The 14460-nt window shown below is 47.0% G+C and overlaps 1 long non-coding RNA gene across 9 annotated transcripts in view; it reads right to left on the bottom strand.

The window, feature by feature from the left end:
- The window catches only part of LOC132374953 (uncharacterized), a 93087-nt gene extending 90095 nt beyond the window's left edge, over nucleotides 1-2992 (bottom strand). For all 9 annotated transcript variants that reach the window (XR_009505848.1, XR_009505846.1, XR_009505841.1 and 6 more), the window contains exon 1: nucleotides 2946-2992. This is a non-coding gene — a long non-coding RNA (uncharacterized LOC132374953). The remainder of the gene's footprint in view (nucleotides 1-2945) is intronic.
- Between the last annotated feature and the right edge of the window lie 11468 nt (nucleotides 2993-14460).

Below are 14460 nucleotides of genomic sequence, written 5' to 3'. Positions count from 1 at the left end.
ACTCTCACCAGTTGTACATGAGCCTCCATTTCCCCACATCCCCATGATGCCAAATACTGCTTCAGATTTCAGTAATTTGGACAGTCTGATGGATGAGACTTGGTATTGATATTTATTTTAATTTGCATGCCCATCTTTTTTTTCAAAGATGATAGCAATTACACTGATCTACTCCTTCTTAGAAGCTATACTGAGTCTTTGTTGACAGTCTCCAAAAAGGAAAGGAGCTAAATCTGCTGGGCCAGCACAGAGAATCTGGAGCTGGAATCTGCCTGCTGAGCATGCAGCAACAGAACTGGTCCTCCACCCCATCCCAGACTAGCTCCCTCCACCAAGAAGGCTGGGGGGAGCCCCAAAAGGGACACAGCCCTCTGTGCTGTGGGGAAATGTGAGCAACTTGCATCTTTTCTAGTCTACCTGGCCGTGGGAGCAAATACAGAGATTAGAAGGGGTAGGGAGGTGGTTTCTCTTGCCGGGGACAGGGGGCTGGGAATAATAGTACCCTCAGTGTCCCACCCAAAGCCCACCCCAGAGGAGCTGCTGTAGCTACAATGGCTGTGATGGCATTTGTAAGCAGTGGCAGTGGGCAGGTGCAGATGAGAAAGCATCAGGAACAGGTAACTACATGAACAGTAAGTGAAGGGCAGCATCAAAGGCGAGCATCTCCCCAAACTCAGGTCACAAGACATCAGGCCATGACTCATGAGCATTGGCGAAGACAGCAGTGAGGATGGTTTGTAAGACCCCACACCCCACCAAGGACAGAAAGAGAGAGGTAAGAGGTAAGCAGTTGTGCTAGCTGCAGTAAGGCACGTCCACCTATTGGCTCCATTGTCACACCACCAGATCATCCTTTACTTGTAAGATAGAAGAGGATATGTGGGGGACCCACAGTCAATACGACACATCATTTCATGTGTTAGTTGGGCAAACTGGTTAGACTGTAAATTCTTTAAAGGTAGAGATCGTGTCATATGATCCCTCCATATATCTCACAACAGTTAGCACAAAGCTGGGTTCATAAGTTTTTAATAACAACTGTTGGATCATATTTCTGGGAGCCAAATGGAAATAGTAGCATAAAATGGATTTAATAGCCTGTTGCACACACCCACACCCACACCCACACAAACACACCCCTTTTAATTTCCAAAAAATATGAAGTGCTTTCAACAGTATGACCCCATTTATTTTCCCAAAATATCTATAAAGTAATGAGACAGGTCTGATACACCCACTTTACAGATAGGGTAATTGAGACCTAACACTTTTTATTGACTTGCCCCTAATGGCATATACTCAACACTGAAACCCAGGTCTACTGGCTTCCCATTGAACTACACCCCAGTGCTGTGTGCCCCTTGCATCCTCCCTGTCCCCAGCATCTGGCACCACTGAGGTGCCCCAGACACATCATTGTTTTTGTTCTTAATAATGCAAAACATCAACAAAGGCCACGTCTGACATCAACAGGGTATGGCAGGTGATAGAACATGGCAGGATGACCACTAGGGGTCTGTGAGCACTGAATTGCCAGCCTCCGTGTTCACTGAAGAAAATCTATGGACCAGTGTGTAGCATGTGGGGGAGAGGCAAAGACTGCAGAAAAGATGAGTCTCTGAGCAACAAGAAAGGACTTCAGTGGAGAGTTTTGGGAAAAACTTAACAATCACACCTTGGTGTTAATGTAAGTATATGGAGGCACCCCACGAGTCTGTGAAAAAAAAGGAGAATGTTAAATCCTACTAAAATGGGATTATTGTAAATCCTCAGATGCTGCTGTTCTAAAATTTTTGAGAGGGAGTAATTTGAAGAAAAGTCCTTGACTCTGAGCTTCCACTGCAGGGGCACGGGTTCGATTCCTGGTTGGGGAATCCCGCATGCTGAATGCGGCCAAAAAAAAAAAAATCTTAAGAAAAGTCCTTGAGGAAAAAAGAATCCTATCTTGCCAACAGATCTCTCCCTTCGTAAAATCTATGAGCTAAAACAGGACCCATGTGAAGGCTGGGGGCTGTGAGACTGTGCTAAGCTTTATTCTGAGTCCTAAATTGCTTTACTGATAGTAATTTTAAATGTCCCTAGAATCTAGTTGTTATCCCTAGCACCTAAACCAAGAATGGGGGGCTGAGATTAACTGTGGGGAAGTAATACTCATTCCTTCTTTATTAATATCTAAAATAATATCATTTATTAGGCATTGTGTGTCAGGCATTTTGTCATAATAATGCTAGGAGGTAGGTGCTATTATCATTAGCATTTTTCATTGGTAAAAACTGAGGTTCAGAGAGGTGAAGTATCTGCTCAAGGTCACACAGCCAGTAGCAGTGGCAGAGCTGGAATTGTACCCTGTCACCGTCTCTAGAGTCCTAATCTTGATGTTACTGTGCTAGGTTCTTTGAATATGTATGTATGTATGTTTGTGTGCATTGAGGTGGGGGAACAAAGTTATTCAAAATGCTTTCTCTTACAAAGCTTACAATGTATGTCCTCAGAAATGTATACTCAACTAAGTCTAGGAGGTTGTTGCCAATAGGTACAGTGTAATAAAGCGGATGGTTAATTTGGTTTTAGAGAATGGGTGACTGGTAACACGGCCCTAGGAGGGCGTGAGCACACACAGATATACAAGAAGAAAACGAAGAGGGCCCGAGTAACAGACTTGGGAAAATAAACGCCCAAATACAGAGGGACTTCGGAGAGAGGACCGAGGAGGTTTCAGAAACCCGGAACCTCCAAAATTGCTCAAGAAAGGCTGCACCAGCCCTGCAGTCGGTCAGGCTGTGAGGAAGGCCTGAGAAATGGGGGAAAGACCTAAGCTTTAGGGACCCGAGACGCTCTAGCAGCAGGTGGCGGGAGGGAGGGGTTCCCAGCACAGAGGCAGCCACTCCTCGGCCCCTCCCCCGCCTGCCCTTTCCTGGTGAAAGGCCCGATTCTCTGCTACCTACCCGCGTAGCACCTCCATTCCGAATACGCGTAGTGTCTCGCCTCCCCCCGCCCCCCTCCCCCGCCCTTTTTAACTCCTCTCTGCCAAACCTCGACATCAGGGAGGGCTTTGACTGGTCCGCTGTGCCCCATGGCCAGCCAATCAGCAGCTTGTTACCAAGGTGGGGGCTTCCCAGAGCGGGCGGAGGCTGCGGCACCACCCAGTTGCCAAACTAGGAAAACCAACTAGCTAGCGCGTTTGGTCGCGTTTCAAGGTCCCAGGCAGCTTCTCCGTAGGGACTGAGGGACGTGGATGATTGGCCGGGGGCTCCTCCCTCTGCCCACATCCGGGAGGGAGGGAGCCAAACACCTGCCTGCCCTCACGCCCCCAGCCTCCCCATAGCACCACCCTTGCTGTGCACGTCTGAGTCCTGGCGGCCCGCGCGGGATCAATCTCGGCTGTCCCCGACTGAAAGCCGTCGCCATTGCCCCCCAGGCGTGTTGAGGACGGGAGAACTGCCTCGCTGGAAGGTGCAGAAAACAAGCCCACCTCACACGTTTGAGGCCGACCAGACTGAGAAGTGAAGACAGGCTGAGATGCTGTATTGCACTGTGTGCCCCACAGTGACCAAGTGACCAATTCATTCCACATGACCTTGTGGCCTGGGCGGGGCTAGAGTGGGGAAAGCCCCAAAAAGCAGAAGAATCAAATCTCAAGTCCCCTAAGCCCTTTGAATTGGTTATCCCATCAGTTAAATAGGGCTAACAATAATGCCTAAACTGCCACAAAGCAAGGGTCTGGACCACAGGGTTTCAGAGCCCCAGGTCCTGGAACTGTTCGCTCGCCCTGGTGAAGGTGGAAGAGGGATGCAGGTGGGAAAGGGGGGCTACCCGAACAGGACTACTATCTTTGGAACAGCAAAGACCACATTTCCAACCGTAGCTCATTACAAATGGGAGAAAGGATGGAGGCAAATCTACACCCTTACCAAATTCCCCTTTGGCCTTGTACCCAATTCCCAAATTCCCTGTTTCTCTCAGTTTCCACTGTGTAGCCTATATAAATGCCTCCTGATCTGGTAATGGTAATGACGATAATATTTAATAACATTTATTGTGTCCTTACAAAGAGCCAAACACTCTTCTAAGTGCTTCACCTATATTAATCCCCTCAAGAATACTGAGTGGGAGCAATTTTTTATCCTCATTTTAAAGATGAGAAAATTGAGGCATTGAACAATTAAATAACTTACCTGTGGTCGCAGAGCTAGTACATGGCAGAGCTGAATTCAAATTCAATCTGACTAGTATGTTTCTACCTAGAGACCTAGGGCCCCTGTGCTCTTGGGGGCACAGACTGCCTTTTGAAGCATCCTGTGCCCCCAAGAGCAGGACCTCCAATTATTTGCTTTCTCAGTATTTCCACAGACTCAGTGTATGGTCTCACCATATAAAATGAAACTAGATAAAATGGTGAATTTTATGTTGCAGAAGTTTTACCACAAGTAAGAAAGAAAGAAAAGAAAGAGAAAGAAAGAAAGAAAGAAAGAAAGAAAGAAAGAAAGAAAGAGAAAAGGAAGGAAGGAAGAAAGGAAAGAAAGAGGAAGGGAGGGAGGAAGGGAGGAAGAGAAAATCCTCCTATCCATCTGCCCAGTTCAGGTCACCATTAAACCAATCTGGAGCATCCCTAAGTGCCAGAAGAGAAGGGGTGATCCCCTAAACTTCACAGTTTTGTTGTGTGTTTCCAAAATGGTTCCCTCTTAGGGCAGATACGAATTTCAAAGTTGGGGAGTGGTGGGCAGGAGTACAGAAAGGAGAGGCTGAGAGCCTGCCCCCAGCTGGTGTAGGCAAAGACTATCCACAGGGCCTGCTTGGGTCTAGAGGGCAATCTCTGTTTCACTTCCCCTCCTCCATTCTCTTACTCCCTGAACCCTGACCTCTAGCTCAGTCCTCCCTACCTCCCCCACCCCCACCCTCACCCATCCTGCACCCAGTTTCCAGGTTCCCAGCAACTTGGGCACACCATCTGCCTCTCCTCCCCCTTCCCCAGGGTCTTAGCTCCTTTTAGTGAGCCCTTTAAATAATTAAATGCCCCAAAGCCTCCCACACACTGATCCCAGCTCCTGGTCTGGGGTGTTATTCAAAGACCAGGAGCTGGGCTGGAGGGCTGCCAACCCGGTCTTCTCTATTCAGCTCCTTTTTTTTTTTTCCTGCTCAGCTGCTGGGTGGTTAATGGGCCTTTCCTCCTGCTTTGGCCCCTCTGCCTGCCAGCCTAGTACGTAGAAACCAAACAAAAAGAAAAAAGCTGTAAGGGACTGATGGGGGTGGGGAGGGAGGAAGACACCAGACCCACCTCCAACTGCGAAAGGGATGGGGCCAGAGGGTGGACAGAGAGGGCCAGAGCAGCTTTTCCTGCTCCTCATCCCTGCAGAGGAGCTGGGGCCGCTCCCTCTAACCCTGGGGAGCTGTTTGGCCGAAGGGGGAGGGGGAGGGGGATGTGAGCAGGGGAGAGGGCTGGAGGTTGTCAATCACTTGGGTGTTTTGGGGCTTAGGCAGCTTCCTCATGCAAATCACCCTAGTGAATTACTGAAAGTTTGATGCAGGCACAAAGAAGCTGCTTCTCTCGCCCACCACCTCTCTCCACTGCACTACAGCAACCCCACCCCTAGCCAACCAAACAAAAGGCCCGAGCCCAGCGTTGCATGAAGGAGTGAATGGGTGAGACCATCCCTGGTGACGTCCCACCAGACAGATGGCAACAGTTGCCCCGCACCAGTTTCAAGCCTCCTTTCATCCTCCTGCCAATCATAAAGGAGAACAGCCTCCATCCCTCCAGAGTCCATCAGCTCCTCAGAGCCCACCCAAAGACAGAATGGGGGTAGGGGGAGGCTGCCTGGGAGCTGGAGGTGAGAGGGGAATGACGTTGGACGTTTGGCTGGAAAAGAAAAGGGTTGTTCAAAGTGCTGGCACTGGGGCCAGCCTGCCAATCTGTTCCCCTCTGGGGAGGCTCTGCCCCCACACTCCTCCTCGGCTTCTGTCCAGCTCTGTGCAGAGCCAGGACCCCTGGGAAGGGAGACCTCAATTTGGGGCAACAATGCTACACTGTGGTAGCTTGGGGCTTTGTGCTTTGAAGGTTTTCGTTCTGTAAAAATCCCTTGACTGGGCATTGTTTTGCCTCTCAAAAAATAGCGTTAAATAGAAAAATCCAAGACCTAACAGGTGGAGAACAGTGAGATCTGGCACTCTGCCATTAAATAATGACGTTTGAGTTGTTCTAGAATAGGATTCTATCAAAATAACCCTTGTGTCCCTTCAAACATTAAGAGGCTAGGTGGAAAGAAATGGACCAGGAATCAGGAGACCTGGCTTCCATGCTCAGCTTACATCTGCTTGCTGTATAATTCTGGGCAAGTCATCTAGCCTGTCTGAGTCTCAGTTTCTTCTTCATAAATGGTAAACTCACCCGCCACCTCTACCTCCCAGCATAGTGGAGAGTAAGCTGATGTGCAATCCAGTGCTCTATAAACAGGACAGGCTGTGCAAATAGGAGGTTTTCTTTTCTTTTCTTTTCTTTTCTTTTCTTTTTTTTTTTGGTGGGATCTTAGTTCTCCAACCAGGGATCAAACATGTGCCCCCAGCAGTGGAAGCATGGAGTCTTAACCACTGGTCCCCCAGGGAAGTCCCCCATGGAGGCTTTACTTTCAGCTTCACCACAGTCATAACTCCCAGGAGGTGGAGTGTTGAAACATTTTTCAAAGTGCTTCACATCTATTATTTCATGAGGCAATTGAGACCAGAAAGGTCTAGGGCAATGCAAAGATCTTTTTTAAAGAGTAGAGGTGAAGGCTCCCCTGACCCCCTAATCTCCTGAATCTCCGATTTTTGTCTCCTTCTCCCTCCACCCTCCAACATCAGTCCAGTCTGTTTTGGGAGGATTAATGGGAACTCTAGGTTAAGGTGCTAAGAGATCTCGATAAATTCAGAATAAAAGGGAATCATTCCTTATGTCTTAAAACAGTAAAAAGGTATAGCATATGCAAAGTTATGATTCTGAGGCCACAGGTCTGCATTCTTCTGGGCTGAATGCCCCTGGTTTCTCTTTCTGCAGAAGAACTGAGCTGTGGTGCTGGGGGTGAGGGATGAGGGGTGGGAGTGGGCAGAGTCGCTCAGAGCTTAGGGAACAGAGCTCACCACTCTCCTCCTACATGGCTCCATGCCTTGCTCCTCCACCCACCCACCGGACCTCCTGTTGTTTGAGTTGGCCAAGGTGCCTGTGCTCAGAGCTGTTTGGGCACAAGATAATAAAGGCATTTCTCAAAACATCTCTATTTCCCGATCCTTGCTTCAGCCAACCTCACCCATCTCTAATCATTTCCATTTGTCTAGCAACTGTCTAAGCACTTATTTATGTAGAATGTATCATTCTATGTAGTTCCATTAATTTGTATTTAATCACATGTCAGTGTTTTATATACTGGCATTTATGATTATCCCATCAACATCTTTGGACTGACAACACACTGAGGACAAAAACTCTCGCCTCTCCCCACCCCCCCACACTGTGCTTCTCACAAGGACCCATCTCTGGACATAAGAGAGCCCTTACTCCAGGACACATTGCCTGCCTGCCAAACTGAAAACTCAAAACCATAAAAATGTCCTTCAAGCTGCACGTGCAGCTTGATCTGTGCTAGAGCCCAGATATAGACCCTGGACTCCAAGACCTGCATTGACCCACTTCAATCCCTCATATTCAAATAACACTGTAATCTTAACAAGTGGTTTTACATCGTGTTCCGCCCTCCTGGGTATCTTTGAAGCTCATCTCAGGACACAGTGTTCCTTTCTTTTCTCTCCCACCTGGGAGGTGCCATGGGAAAAGTCATGGGAAAAGCCTATTGGCGACTATGACCGGGAGATTATTTTCCTTTTGCAAAAACAAGAGAAGCCACTGAGACCTAAGCCTCCACCCTGAGCAGGTCCCAGTAAGAAAGGAAGTGGGTCACAATGAGCACAAGGAGTTCCTGATTTTGCACAAGAGCTGGGAAGTCAGCAGCTGAGGATGAAGCAATCCATCTGGCTGGTTGGTCTCTATTGGATCAGGATTTCTCCATCCGGAAAGAGGCAAAGGACAAAGGAGAGATAGAGAGAGAGAGCCCTATGTGGTTGGGGGGAGTCCACTGAAATGTATAGACTAGACTACTTGGTTCCCCAGCCCTTCTTGCTCTCAGTTTCATACCCAGGTACTGCATTAAACCCAGAAGCTACAGTGGGTATTGAGAAATACCAGAGGTGATCTCTAGAACCTTCAAATTGAAATATGACACATAAACAAAAAAGAAATTCAAGGAAGACATACACAAATAAAAGATCATATACATGAATAAGCAAGGGAACAGCAACTTCTTCCTATAAAAGTTTAGAGGGCTGTTATAAAATCAATCAAGGCTAGGATAAGTGGCAGGATTTCAGAGGACAGGCAATCTGAGTTTGGACATAAAATATACGTAAGACGGAGATTCCAGACTTCTTACCTTTTTTTGACTATCTGCAATGTGAACTGTGGCTTGGTGTAAAAGTTCCTGGAATCCAGAAGACCAGAGGGCTAAGGGTGACAGGGGGAATTAGAAGAAACCCTGGATCCAGCTTTGCCTTAGTTTTTATTTCTTTTTTTTCCCCCTCTGTTTATTCAGCCAGTCCTGGATTTGACCCGACCCTGTCACTTACTAGCAGTACACCTGTAGGTAATTTGCTTCACCTTCCCTGAGTCTTAGTCTCTTCATCTATAGTCTAAGGGTAATAATATCAACCCATGGAGTTACTCTGAGAATTTAATGATATTATACACATGGTGAATGCTCACTAGTGCCATTTATTATTGTGTTATTCTGTTAGCCCATTGCAAACACAAAGACAGAAAAGGATTAAGGAGGTAACATTCCCATTCATTCATTTACAATATTGTTGAGAACCTACTGTATGCCAGGTCCTATGCAAGCACTGGAGATACAATGTAGCATCAAGATATGCAGCCCAGCTCCCAGAGCCAACAGCCTCCCAGGGAGACATAAATAAAATAATCATCCAGATGAGTGGATCACTTCAACTAAAATGGAGAAACTTGAACCGCAAATACTACCCTACCTTCCTGGGAAGAGTGGCCAGGGAGAAACCCAAGACAGCGTTCGTCTTTGCACCAACTGTCTGGGGTTGGGTAGGTTTGGTGAAGATGGGGTGTACAGTCGCTTCAGCTCTGAGGTAAGAAAACAGAGGCTTTGTCAAGATGGCCCCTTCCACTCTCAGTCTTTGCCTTGAGAAGCAATGCACTCCACTTTATGGCAGGTGAATGGTGGAGGGTGACCCAGCACCACCAGCCCTTGTCATGTCGGCGTTAGAGTCCAGGGCAACCAGGCCTTTGTTCTGAGGTCCCTGTGGTGACTCACACTTTAGACCTTGACCCTCTCCCCTGGGGAAAGGGGAATTAAGGTGGGAAGCTTCTAGACATTTCACTTGTGAAATGATCCTCTGTTCTGACCCAACTGAAGCCCCTGCCCTGCTCTGCTGAGAAAGCCTTCTTCCTCTTTGGGCCCAGTACTGTTTATACACTCTCAGAAAGGCAGGTATCAGGAGGCAGCTGCTGTTTGTGGTCAGTTCTCCCCAGATACAGGAGCTCCAGACCTACCCCCACACTGGCTGCCATTGGTTAACAGGAAGCCAAAACAGACTCCCTCTCGCTGCCCTCAGCCACCCAACCAGCAAACAAAGAGCTACAGGAAACACCTGGAGGAATGGGCAGCTGGCAAGGGGATGCTCTGCCCAGGAGAAGAAAGGGCTTTCAGGATTAGTTAGGCCAGTGAGGAGCTGGGGGAGGGGCTCGGCTGCTTAATTGCACTTCTCTGGTACCCACCAGCGGCCGACTAACAGCTGAGTTGCTCCAATGCACTGTCACTCCCCCACCACCCAACCACACACACACAGAGGAAAGGGATCATCCCTCTCCAGCACCAGCTTTCCTAGAGCCAGGACAAGAATACTCATAAAGGAAAGACTCCTGAGAGGGCTTGTGCCTCTGCCCCTCTCCTTCCTTCCGTGGCCTCCTCACTCTCAGCCAGAAAGTTTAATCCTCTTCAGACCATGTAAATTTAAACCCATGGTATAAGCGTGAAGACAGAATCCTTAAATGATGCATCAGTCTATGTTATGTGAAAGCATTTTTCCAACAGTAAGTCTCCATTTATTTCCAAACTTATTTATCTAGATCTGCATCCATATGTGCCTACTTATTGCTTATTATTTCAAGTTGTTGTGGTTCCAGTTGTGTGGAACAGATTTTACTGAAAAGATCAAGTGAAGTCCTACCATCAGCATCCACCTAAGAACAAATTTGCTGGTGTGTAGACCATGTGCTGGGAACTGTGATATCTGCAGGGGGACTCAGCTCACAGGGCTCCCTCACCCCCTCTTAGGAAACTCCCAAAGTGGGCAATTTCCTTTCTAGGTCCTGAATGGGAAGGAGGATTAGAAGAGGGCAGTGAGAAGAGGGCACTTACCCCACAGTCACCTGTGGGCACATCCTTTCATTCAACTGCCAGTGTACTGTCTCATGCCAAGTTGTGGATGGCACATGGGGGTATAAAAAGAAATAGAACACAATGGTTCCTCCTATGGAGGTGTATACGGTAACAGTTGGAGAGGGGATGCAAGCTTGCAAAGCCACCAGACCTCAACCAAAAGCAAAACATGAAGATGTGCTGACTCTTTGTTATGGAAGTGTAAACAGTAATAAATGACATGTATATATATCATTAAGAGGCTCTGGAGTAAGAAATGTGTTATAAAAGTGCAAGCAGTTTTAAACCATCTGTACAAATATTGAAAAGCCCTGAGGTAAGAATATTTTTAAAGAGGACTAGCAGGATTATTCAGGAAAAGTATCCTGAAGAGGCAACAGGTGAAGGAAAAAACTCTAGAGAGTCACATAGGTTTTTTTGGTTTTTTTTTTTTTAAAGCTTTATTTATTGGCTGCGTCAGGTCTTACTTGCAGCACAAGGGATCTTTCGTTGTAGCGCGTGGGTTCTTCATTGCGGCACACGGGCTTCTCTCTAGCTGTGGCATGCAGACTCCAGAGCGCAGTAGTTGCAGCTCATGGGCTTAGTTGCCCCGTGGCACATGGGATCTTAGTTCCCTGACCAGGGATCGAACCAGTGTCCCCTGCATTGCAAGATGGATTCTCAACCACTGGACCACCAGGGAAGTCCCAAGAATCACATAAATTTTAAACTTGTTTCCACTACCTCCCCCTCTAGTTACTGGTGCTTTGCTTTCTTCATCTGTGAACTTGAGGTAACAATATTTCACAGTGTGCTGTGGACATTACAAGAAACATTCTGTGTGTAAGGCACCAGGCAGAGTATCTGGCAACTGTGGGTGCTCAGCACATGGTAAGTGCTCATATCCTAGAAGAAAGTGTGTCAAAGTCTTTTACAAGCAGTTTTGGGCCGTGATAATTGTCAGAGTAGAGAAACTTGCAAATGTGGACATGGCGGCAAGGAAAGGTGAGCAGGTAAGAATTGACAAGGTGAGGGGTCCTGGTGCAGATAGGCCATTCCACAGAGTATTTGAGGTTGGAAAGACTGGGAGAGCCTTATATTCCCATCTTAGGGATTCAGAATGACAAAGAAAGGCAGCAGGAAGGGAATGGCACGACGAAAATAGTTTGCACTTGCCCCGGGCTGCTGGCCAGGCCAGGTAGTAGAGCAGGTAGAAGGCTGTTGTTTTATTTCAAGTGTGACAGGAGCCCGACTAGGACTCTGTGCTGGCCTAAATGGGACAGAAGAATCAGAGATTTTCCTGTTCCATCTGGAAATGGAAATGGAATGGTGAGAGGTGATTTAGCATAAGTGACTCATTTTACGGATGAGAAAACCAAGACTCAGAAGGTGAAAGTGACCAGTCTAAATTGTCAAAGACATCTATTACTAGTTATTTTCAGACCTGAAGGTAGGGCCCCTATTTCCCAACTCCTAAACCTAGAGTTATTTCCACCACCCCACAGCTGGCTTCACAAGCAGACATTGGGAAGAGAATTTCTGTAGACAGCATCAGTGTTCAGGAGCTGTGGAGTCTATTCTCTCTCCTGCCACCTTGGAATTCCTTCCTGATGGCAGCCCAGGCTTTTCTTCTCCAGGTGATTACCTTCTGGGTAAACCCATTTAGGGAGTTAATTGTTAACTAAGGCTCTCCCATATTATGACTTAAAGTGTGTACACCCCTCTTTAAGTGACATTTACATTTCAATGGCAGGTGCTTAAAGACCTAAGAGCCTGCTAGAGTCAAAGGATTGGTTTTTTTTTTTAAGAAGGTGCAATCACAGGTTGGTATTTTGAGCTGGGACCCATTGTGGCCGACCCTGAATGGACTTGAGTTTTTCCTCCCATCTCTGATCTAAATCTCTTTCATCCACTAGCCTCTACTCTTGGCCACTTTGACATTCATTCATTCAACCAATATTCACTAACACCCACTAAGCACCAACACTACTCAGATAAGGTCCCTGGCCTACATTCTAGCTGTAAACTCAGGGTTATAAGGACTAGGGCAGAGGAAAGAACTAACATGGGAACACATGTCCCAGACTGGGAAGGGGAAATGTCACAGAAAAGTTGCCTGGAAGAGATGGTCTAAATCTTGAGAGGCAAGAGTTAACCAGATCAAGTGGGTGAGTAGGAGAGGGGCAGAGCATCCCTGAGTAAAGGTCCAGAGGCCACAGTCCCAGGCACAGGTTAATGGACACCAGTTGAGGGAAGGGAGAGCTGCTTCTAGTCCAGTCCTTGGAGGGGGAAGAGGCCCCAGGTGTGCCCTTGGTTCTATTAGGGATGTTCCTTCTTAAAGATCATGGCCATGGTGACAGCCAGCCACTGATGTCCTCAATGCAGAGCCTCACTGTTAGTATGGAGGATGGGGTCAGAAACTTCTACATCCCCACTCCTAGGGGCATTATAGGTCACAAACTGGCAGCCTAGGCTGATATGCACTTAAAAAAAATAGCTTAACACTTTAAAAAAATTAGTTGCCATCATTAGAATTTAGGGAGATGTCAAATAGAAGTCTACATTTCAGGTTTCTCTTGAAAAATTACAATATCTGGTATAGAGCTAACGAGTGGGGTCTTTTTCTGACAAGGCTTGAGCTGGCTCTCCAAGTTCACTGTGGCCTATGTCCAGCTATCCTCATCCATTGACTGTCTGGCCTTACCCTCACCCTTGTTACCCACCAAATTTTAAAGGGGCCCTCCCTGCTGGTATATAAAGTAGCCCTTGGTCCAACCTGCCCAGCTATAACCTCCTCTTACCTGATGTGCTCTGGGCAGCCTGTCAGGTTTACTGAACCAGGGTTGAATTAAGGCCACCCTTGTTTATGGCAATGAGGGTGGGGAGTGGAAGAGCCAGGCTTCAGCTGGGAACAAAATGTCTTGGAGCTGGTGGGAACTCACAGAACCAGGCTTCTCTCAATCCAAGGGAAAGGACTGGCTGCACATCTGGGGTACACTTGTTTGTATAAGATCATTGTTATCCAGGGCCCTGGTAGCCTTTTAGACTAAGTTCAAATGGTTTTTTGTTTTTTGTTTTTTTTTTTTGGCCAGCTCTGCAAAGAAATGGTGCAGAGAGAAGGCCAGAACTCTCCAGAACTCATCACCCTTCCCCTTCTCAACCTCCCCATTTCTCTCTCTTCTGGGAAGGGAGAGCAGATGGGTGTGATTCCACAGATGGGCAGGATGGAGGTAAGCAAAGTTGTTACTGGAAAATCCCTTTCCCCACCCACTTGGTGTGTGAATGAGCACGTAGCCGGTTTGGTTAATCTCCACAAGCAGAACATGAAGCCAACAGGTCAAAACTGCTCAGTGGTCAATGAAATCAGATGTCTGGAAAGGACACTGTCCATTTCAGCAAGAATGACAAACGTCAGACATCAGTTCATTCATTCATTTATCAGGTACTTATAGAGGCTTCTTGGTGTTAACTGTAGCTGCTCTTGGAGGCCCTAGTAGGAACTTTAATTTAATAATGGTTTCCTTCCAGTTATCAGAATGTCAGAGTGTCCTTATCCATCTCAGGGCAAGTTCAGAGCCCATGAAGAGATGAGGTTAATTTCTACTTAAAACTACAATTCTCATTTATTTAGTACTTAAATGTGCAAAGCACTATTCTAAGTAGAATATGGATCTCATTTAATCCTCATACCATTTTGAGATAGGTTCTATTCTTAATCCCATTTTACAAATGGGGAAATGGAGGCCTGGTGAAGTAATCTGCCCCAGGTTTCACAGCCAGTAGGTAGGTGGTAGAGCTGAGATTAGACCTCCAGGCAGACTGACACCAGAGCCTGAGCTCCTGACCTCTTTGCAGCACTGTCTCACTAGACCTGGAAATTGAAACCTTATCAGGCAGGAGTCTGATCCAAACAAGGAAGATTATTACTGACTTCACTTCCCAGCCCAAATGAACTTTTAGTTCAACTAATTGAAAATATGATAATAAT

Source organism: Balaenoptera ricei, chromosome 1 (genome assembly GCF_028023285.1).
Source record: "Balaenoptera ricei isolate mBalRic1 chromosome 1, mBalRic1.hap2, whole genome shotgun sequence".
NCBI classification, from domain to species: domain Eukaryota; kingdom Metazoa; phylum Chordata; class Mammalia; order Artiodactyla; family Balaenopteridae; genus Balaenoptera; species Balaenoptera ricei.
The sequence above is the reverse complement of the archived record's forward strand: the minus strand, read 5'-3'. Positions and strand labels throughout refer to the sequence as shown.